This window comes from Schistocerca cancellata, chromosome 5 (assembly GCF_023864275.1).
Source record: "Schistocerca cancellata isolate TAMUIC-IGC-003103 chromosome 5, iqSchCanc2.1, whole genome shotgun sequence".
Taxonomy (NCBI): Eukaryota; Metazoa; Arthropoda; class Insecta; order Orthoptera; family Acrididae; genus Schistocerca; species Schistocerca cancellata.
In genome coordinates, this window is record NC_064630.1 from 256,904,307 (window position 1) to 256,912,787 (window position 8,481).

Below are 8,481 nucleotides of genomic sequence, written 5' to 3' on the forward strand. Positions count from 1 at the left end.
AATGCCTTTAAACATCAATCTTCGTCCGATTTCGACTTAGTAAATTAAGTTAATATCATGGATTTCTGCTTTGCAAATTCCAAGGTGCTTCACTGTAAAATAGATCCTGAAAAGATTCAAACCGACTGTCAACGATATAAATTTGAGCTTTGTTCGTCATATAGGTCTAACATGTCAGAAGGTTGTTTATGAAGTGCACATGTTCATTAATATAGTTCCCATCTTCTAAATTTTTGCAATAGCATTTAACTGTAGACGTTTTCTAACACCGGCGTTAGCAATTCCTTTCCATTCTCTGAAACCTTCAAAACGACAAATTTTTCTGGTTTAAATCTGATGACCTTAACTATCACTTCCGATCAACAATAAATACTTCATGAACCCATACATGGAACTCCAAATGTGCAGTGTGCCTGCACTGCTACAGAGCATACATTGCAAGGTATTCACACAGTTTATCGCATAGACTTACCATAAGGAATGAAACAAGAACTGTAATACACTTTACACCACAGAAGGTCACTCTGGCTTGACGAAAACATCCAAACATTGACCAAAAGTTGCACAAATAATTAAGTTTGAAAGGAAAAGAAACGAGGTATGAAGCATTTATAAATTCATCGAATGGAGTGAGGTGATTTAATTTCGTCCCAGTCTATAAAATTAATTTCGGGCCATACTCAGCTCTTGCTGATTACCCGCCTACTAATCAGGGCATCTGTCTCCGTTGCTTTTGAGCGTGATTGGAAATTGTAGAAATTTTCTGTGGAGCAACATTTAATAATAAAGCGTTTTAAATCATCAAAAGCGATGAGCGGTAGCAGGCGCTTTCGATAAAGAACGGGGGAGTGCAGCGCCGCTGCTGTCGCCACGGCCGCTGCCAGTAGCCAGCAAATGGATCCCGGAGCTTTGCCGCATACGGCGTCCAGAGGAGGACAGTCTGCAGGAAATCTGCCGCAAAATCGTTACTAGATAAAATTTTGATATCGGTGTGTCACAAAGCGAAATAGATTGAATCTGCGCTGCCATTACATTCACGTCTTCAGCATTCAGACAGAAGAAGCTATAGAAATATTTTATGCCAGCTGCTCTCGATCCACTGACATTATGAACAGAAACAATGCACACTACCGCTAGACCACAGGCGTAATCAGCCTAGAGTCTCTCTATCTTGGGACAAGTTTTCCTCCAGGAAGTGCCGCAGTCTACAGTGTTGCCAGATTGTGCAGATAACCGGACTTAGAGAATTAGCGAGTTGACCAGTTTTTTTGTCCCATGTCGCGATCGGCGCGGACTTAGCCTCTGAAGCGGCCGGCTGCCGGTCGAGTTTTATGTCAAAGAGTGTACATAACGAATATCTGAATGAAGGAATCATAACCATAATGAAAGTGTCTAGGCATTTTTAGTCCGATTAATCGTGCATAAATCATGTGGATAAAAACGTGAAATAGGGAGAAATTAAAGTGTTTCGTATTTGTATAAAAGCCAATGAACTGTACATAATTCATGTGGGCAGAAACGTTAAACTGAGAAACTGAAGTTCGAAGTAATTCCGAATGTTGCTGGAAATATCTAGTTCCATTTAATTTTGCCTTCATGTTGTAAATCAACTACGAAGAGTACAGATTCAAGACACACACAACAGTCGATAGGACAGCTCGTGAAACTCTTGATGACGCATGCCTACGTCACGTTGACGTAGGGCTCTCCTCTCCTAGTGTGAAATGAATGCTACCCCGTGGGGAAGGATCCCTCCCTGACTATAACTCAGCTTGCTCTGCGCATGCGCGAATCTGGCAGCTTGGGTGCGCCGGAAAAATTTTTCCGGGTAGCATCTGGCTACTTGCTGCTACTGCTCATAGTAGTGGTGGGCAGGAAATCGCGTATCTGTTAGAAATCACAGTGACTGAGAAGTCACAGATAACACAGTAGCAACTTTACAGAATCTAACTGCGATTTCAGTCACAGTTAGCAGTCGCAAATAGTATTTCATATTCAAAGACGCGAGCCATCTATTGGTCGAATTCAGCACTGCTTTCTGCGATTTCAGTGACAAGTCGCAACTAAGAGTCGCAAGTAGCAACTAAAAAGCGCAGTTAACAGTGCCATCTGTTGGCCAAAGTTCGTAATACGTCCATCTCTGCGATACGGTATCGAGTCTAACTGCGATTTCCTTGACAAGTCGCAACTAAGAGTCGCAAGTAGCAAGTAGAAAGAGCGGTTAACAGTGCCATCTGTTGGCCAAAGTTCGTACTACGTCCATCTCTGCGATACGGTATCGAGTCTAACTGCGATTTCCGTGACAAGTCGCAACTAAGAGTCGCAAGCAGCAATTAGAAAGCGCGGTTAACAGTGCCATCTGTGGGTCAAAGTTCGTACTACGCCCTTCTCTGCGATACACTATTGAGTCCAACTGCGATTTCCGTGACAAGTCGCAACTAAGAGCCGCAAGTAGCAACTAAAAAGCGCAGTTAGCACTGCCATCTGTTGAGCAAAGTTCATACTACGCTATTCGCTACCGAGTCAAACTGCGATTTCTGTGACAAATCGCAACTAAGAGTCGCAAGTAGCAACTAAAAAGCGCAGTTAACATACTTTTCCTAGTGTCATCTGTTGACCGACGTACGTACTTCGTTATGAGAGCCTTGTGCCTCACGAGATCGATGTGCTGTGTGTGCATATGAAGGGCTTATTTCAATAGTGATACAAGTCCATTTTTTGTTCATTTTGAGATACAGAGTCGTAAAGTTAAATGAGCGCTGACAAATCTGCGTTTGAGATACCAGAAATATTCAAGCATATGGCTTCTTGCTAGAGATGAACCTTTATTTATGTTTGGATCACTAATTTCAGAAGCATTATAGACAGAAAAGTGTAGGTAATGGACTTGTACCACTATTGAAATCAGCCCTTCATATTATATGACGACATGCACATTCAGCATCAGTTATGGTTGGTCAAATACTGCTGTGACTCTGAATGTATTATATTAATAAGAAGCAACATTGCCTTTTTCTCCTGAAAATATCAAGTAACGTAACAAATGTGTTTGATTCTGCTTCCAATATGACAGTTTTGGTTAATACTCCACATGCCTACAGGACTTTGCAATGTTAACACAGCAGAACTCAGACATCTGTATAAGTGTAGAGAAATGAAAACAGTCATATGAATGCCTCACTTTTGTTCCGACACAGTTCAAGACTCGGGAGAAAAGTTTTACACCTGGTGTTCTACATGGCAACTTCACACACAAGAACTTTTTGCCGAGACTACTACCACCTACATAAGTAAGCTTTTCCTGTGTTACTTTCAAGTAATGCACTTAAAACTATTCCTGATTTAACTGGAAGATCTGTACTTCCCACTTTCATATCAACAGCCTCAAAATGCATATTGTAGACTTCGGGATATGTTATAGGTCAGTGTCACACCAAGATTATGGAGAAAGGGGGGGGGGGGGGGCGGCATGTCACTCTCCAACAAGTGTTTACCAATAAGTAAGTGGCGGAGAATTATGGGTATAGGACGGCTTAAACATGTGGAAAATGAGATTTTTATTATTCACTCACTGTATTTGACATTTATTATTCCTTTAAAATCGCACAACAATTTCAATAAAACACGGTTTAATCATTCACACACTTATTTCACAATTATTTCAATTTTAAACTGCAAATCCTCTAAGAGCTGTCTTGAATCTTCACGAGTCTCTCTCAAAAACAGCCTTGATGTGGATAGATACGTACAGCAACCAGTAATCAGAGTCAGAACTGTTTCTGCAAAAACACAAGGATTATTAAACAATTTTTGCTGTCATTAATTACTAGCAATATAATTGACAGAGTAGATTGCTAATATTTGCTATAATGAATATCACATTTGCAAGAACGATCTCACTGAAGTAATTGAGTCCATCGAAACGCTTAGAAACTAACCTCTTGTCTGACGAAAACGGTCTAAAGACGCAGTGGCAATTTCTTCAGATCTGTTGACAATGATATTTTGAGTTATCACTTTACTGAGTGACTGAAATGTAGTTCAGGTACCTGTGAACATAATAATATGTTAGAATTCATTTTCTAAATACGAACTATTACGGTACTGTACGGCTACTTACATATTAGTTACACTTTTAATATTTTCACAGTTGTTTCTTTTATACAAAATTAAAGCCAACGGAAGAAAAAACGTAAAACATACTTGCCAATGACAGGTTTGTTGATATGCAATTTTCTGTGTGGACAGATGTAGCTTTTTCATACGGTGGTAAGTCGCAGAAATCGCAGGAGTCACAGAAATCGCAGAAGTAGCTGAGCTGAAGTCACAGAAATCGCAGAAGTAGCAGAAGTCACAGAAATCGCAGAAGTCACAGAAGTCGCAGATATCGCGGAAGTAGCAGAAATCACAGAAATAGCAGTGGCGGAGGGATACGCGACTTAGGTTCCTTAACTGCGACTCTAAACTGCGACAAATCCTAGTTAAGAATAACAGATACTGAGAAGTAGCATTCACAGAAATCACTGATATCGGAAAATCGCAGTTTAGCCCATCACTAGCTCATAGTCTCATACAGCAAACAGCCACGCTTCAAGTAGCCAGAAGCGGGAGAAAGGCACTGCTCATACGCGAATTCAGCTGTGCGCATGCGCACGAGCCCGCTGGGAACTTCTCATACGAACCTGTTGTTTCACCTTCCAAGTATCGAGCTTCAGTAAATTTTATATAACTAATTTTTTGTTTTTTCAGCATTCTTTACATGGCGAGAGAGATAGCGAATAAGATTAGTGCTTGCTAGTTCTTTTTGGCGAAAGATTTTGTGTTTTCTTTTCCCGTGTTTGCGACTCTGATGCCAATATTAATATAATAATATCTTTGGCAAAGCGATCAAATTTCAGACGGTGGTTGTACTAAAAGTTAGTGCTGTGCTATTGTGGGTGGGTGTTAATAGTTTGTATTGCTGTATTAAGACGTGACATCCATTTTTAAAGTTTGGGATTAAGACTTTTTTTTTGGAAACATACTACTTGTGTGATGTGAGTAGTGTTTTAGTATTTATTGTACCTTTTCAGTACACTTTGTAGGTTGGCTTCTGAAATGTTAAATACCACTGGAAAATTTTTGAGAAGATACGGTGTTGTGATTTTTTTCCCTGCGGTAGTTACTACTGCAATTGTTGCGGATTTGTACCATACTCGTCAGTGGAAAAGGCTTAAGGCAGAAAAGCTACGGCGACAGGAACTGTTAAGTAATTGAAGTTTGATACGAAAGGTGAGGTACAAATGTTAATACCGTTGTTGGTTACATGTACTAAACAGTTATAGGAGTAATTAATGTGCACTGTGAATAGCTTGTGAATGCAGCAACTGCTGTATTCAACAGGGAAATGACCCGAAGCACACCAATCTTCGTACTTAACTAAAGCAACTCTTTGATGAGCGGATAGTTACAGGGTGGATGGATAGTTTCGGGGAGGGAGGTGACTTGCACATGTTTTGAATGACAGCTATTAGAGGACAGAGAACATTTATTGGCGGAAGAGCGGATGGTGATCTTTAGGTTTTCATACCATTTTTGCATAAGTTTATCGGTTTTGTTTACCGATACCCAAGTGAGCCGTCATTGGTTTTTATATGAGGAGAAATTATTACGATAAAGTTTTCAGTGTAACTCACATGTTGTTTATCCTCGTGCACGATTTTCTGGTCCTCAGTATCTCATGATTTCGAGCTCAGTATGAAAAATAGTCGGAATCAAATTGGAAAGCTTTCTTACAACATTTGGAATTTTGATATTTTTATAGTTCACGCTCCTCGTAAACTAAGTCACAGATAGTTAGGTACAACAGGGTCTTGTGGCCCTGATCTTGCCAGAGCAAGCATATAAAAGGTTTGACGCACAGAATTAAAAAAATGGGCTTAAGTTACCACAACGGTTACGCCCGCATGCCTTCAAGAAATCGTGGTTGTAGTGACAGACCTATCTGCCAAATACTAAAGGGCTGAGTACACACTGACGCCGCTGTTCACAATTACAACAAAGCTGGCTTCAGTATATGTATTCCATAGCGATCTACAACACTCTCGTTACATATGGGATGCATTGACAAAGAGTATAAACTTTATTTTACAGTTAGTATGTTTTATTTGTTACTGTATATTTTTTGAAAACTTTACATACACAATAATAAGGTGGTTGTAACTAAAACCAGTAACTAAAGTTATACATGGTGGTAACTGTGTGAACTAGCAAATGGCGTCAGTTACTGCTACAAATTTTGTAATTCAGCGGAATTAAAAAAAAAAAAAAAAAAAAAAAAATACTTGGGTGAAGGCTCTAGTTTTGGCCACTACCCCACTTATGGCCACCTTGATGTCAAAGGTTAATTTTTAAGCTTCTCTGGAATACCAGCCAGTTCTACTATAGATTATTATAAACTTTGTGAAAGGCTCTCTTCATTTGTCTACATAATAATTCTTTTGTCTGTTTTTGTTTGGAGACACCATTTTGTGAAATGATCAGTGTTGCAGAAGCTGGGTTTTGCAGAAGTTTTCTTTAAGCAACACATGATCTGTTTTTTTGTATTTTACATGTTTAAATAAAACATCAGAAGAAACTTAATCTGTTTAGAGGTAAGATAAGACATTATATTTTCATTTCTTTTAAGTTTTATATCGCTCAGCCTAAAAACATGTTATCAAAAGTATGTGGCCATTAACAGATCCATATTTAGCCCTGGTTCCGTGTTATGGCCACGCATGTGGCCATAAGTGGAGACATATATGTATCCTGTTTTGGCCACGTCTAAAAACTGATACAAAAACATCAATATTAGTGTTCTGTCCTACATTACACTAGGCTAATTTTATTTAAATAGGCTTATTAAAATATTTTTGGTATTTTTATATCAATATATACCTCATTGTTAGTATTGTCTTGGCATATCATACTAATTTACCTATGCTTGTAAGATACAAAATATGCAATAGGCACTATTCAAATATGCAACATTCTTTAACTAAATCTTTGTGCAGTATTTATAGGAAAAATGAGTCAACCAAAGAATAAGAAGTTTCAGTATTCTCCCAGCAAAGTTAAAGATGCTCTAAAGGCTATTGATGAGGGAATGAAGGTTGCTACTGCAAGCAAGTTGTACAAAGTTACAAGGACAACATTAAGAAACAAAATTTCTGGTGTATCTCCAAAAGAATCTACAGGGCACTGTGGTCCACATTCTGTCTTAGGAGAACAAATTGAAAAAAAAAATTGGTGGACTGGGTTTTGGACTGTTCTAGCATGGGGTTTCCAGTTACTAAAGAAAATCTCTGTGCATCTGTGCACAAACTTATTGAGAATGCAGATATGGAAAGTTGTAAGGCTACATTTACTAACAATCGACCTGGAAAAAAGTGGTATTATGGATTTCTTAAGAGGCAGAAAGTTCTGTCACAAAAACATGCAGAATATGTCAATAGGTCTAGAGGTTCTGTTACAGAAGAGAAAATAAGAAACTGGTTTCACGAAGTATCCATCACTTTAAATTATATGGATGTGTTAAATGACCCAAATAGAATTTTTAATATGGATGAAACTTCTTTTTTTTCTGGCTCCTAAAGGGGAATTAATCATAGGTCCTCGTGGCCATCATGTTTATGAAGAGTCGTGTAACTCTGACAAAGATAACGTTACTACATTGTTTGCAGTGAATGCTGCTGGAAAATTTGCTCCTCCCTTAACACTGTTCAAATATGCAAGGATTCCAGCATCATTGGTGAAAGCAGCTCCTCCAAACTGGGGCATTGGAAAAACAGAAAATGGGTGGATGACAGGTGAAAGTTTTTTTGAGTATATAACAAATGTATTTGATCCGTTCTTGAAAGAAGCTGAAATTCCCCGGCCTGTAGTAATATTTTTAGATGGGCACTGCTCTCATTTGACACTTCATTTGAGCCGATATTGTAGGGAAAATCAGATCATTCTAGTTGCTCTCCATCCCAATTCTACACACATCTTGCAACCATTAGATGTAGCTGTCTTTGGACCTATGAAAAAAATGTGGAAGAAGATTGTTCAGAAATGGCGTTTTGAAAATAATGGCACTGAAATTTCAAAATCTGATGTACCTTCTGTTCTGTCACAAATTATTACAGAACCTAAAATGGTGGCAAATATTCGTGCTGGTTTCAGGGCCACTGGTCTGTTTCCATTTAATGTGAACAATGTAGATTACAGCAAGATAGTTGTTCGTAGTATACCAGCCTCAACCACAGTTCAGACAAATGAGGAACTTCAGAGACATTTCTCATACATAGAAAAGCAAATTGATCTTGTCCTTCTAGATGAGTTCAGAGCAACCAAGAGAAGCAATCATGAGTGGGAAGGAAATCAAGAAGCATTATTACTTTTCAAGTTCTGGAGAAAAATAGCTGATGAGGTTGAAATGCATGGTGCTAGTGGTAACACTGATGACATTCTGACAGA

The 8,481-nt window shown here is 38.7% G+C and overlaps 1 long non-coding RNA gene across 1 annotated transcript; it reads right to left on the reverse strand.

Moving 5' to 3' along the window:
* Positions 1-3,599: 3,599 nt before the first annotated feature.
* Positions 3,600-4,307, reverse strand: LOC126187585 (uncharacterized). Its single transcript, XR_007537768.1, has 3 exons — positions 4,204-4,307; positions 3,939-4,049; positions 3,600-3,779 (listed from the first exon to the last, which is right to left on the reverse strand). It is a non-coding gene; the product is annotated as an uncharacterized LOC126187585 (long non-coding RNA).
* Positions 4,308-8,481: the final 4,174 nt, after the last annotated feature.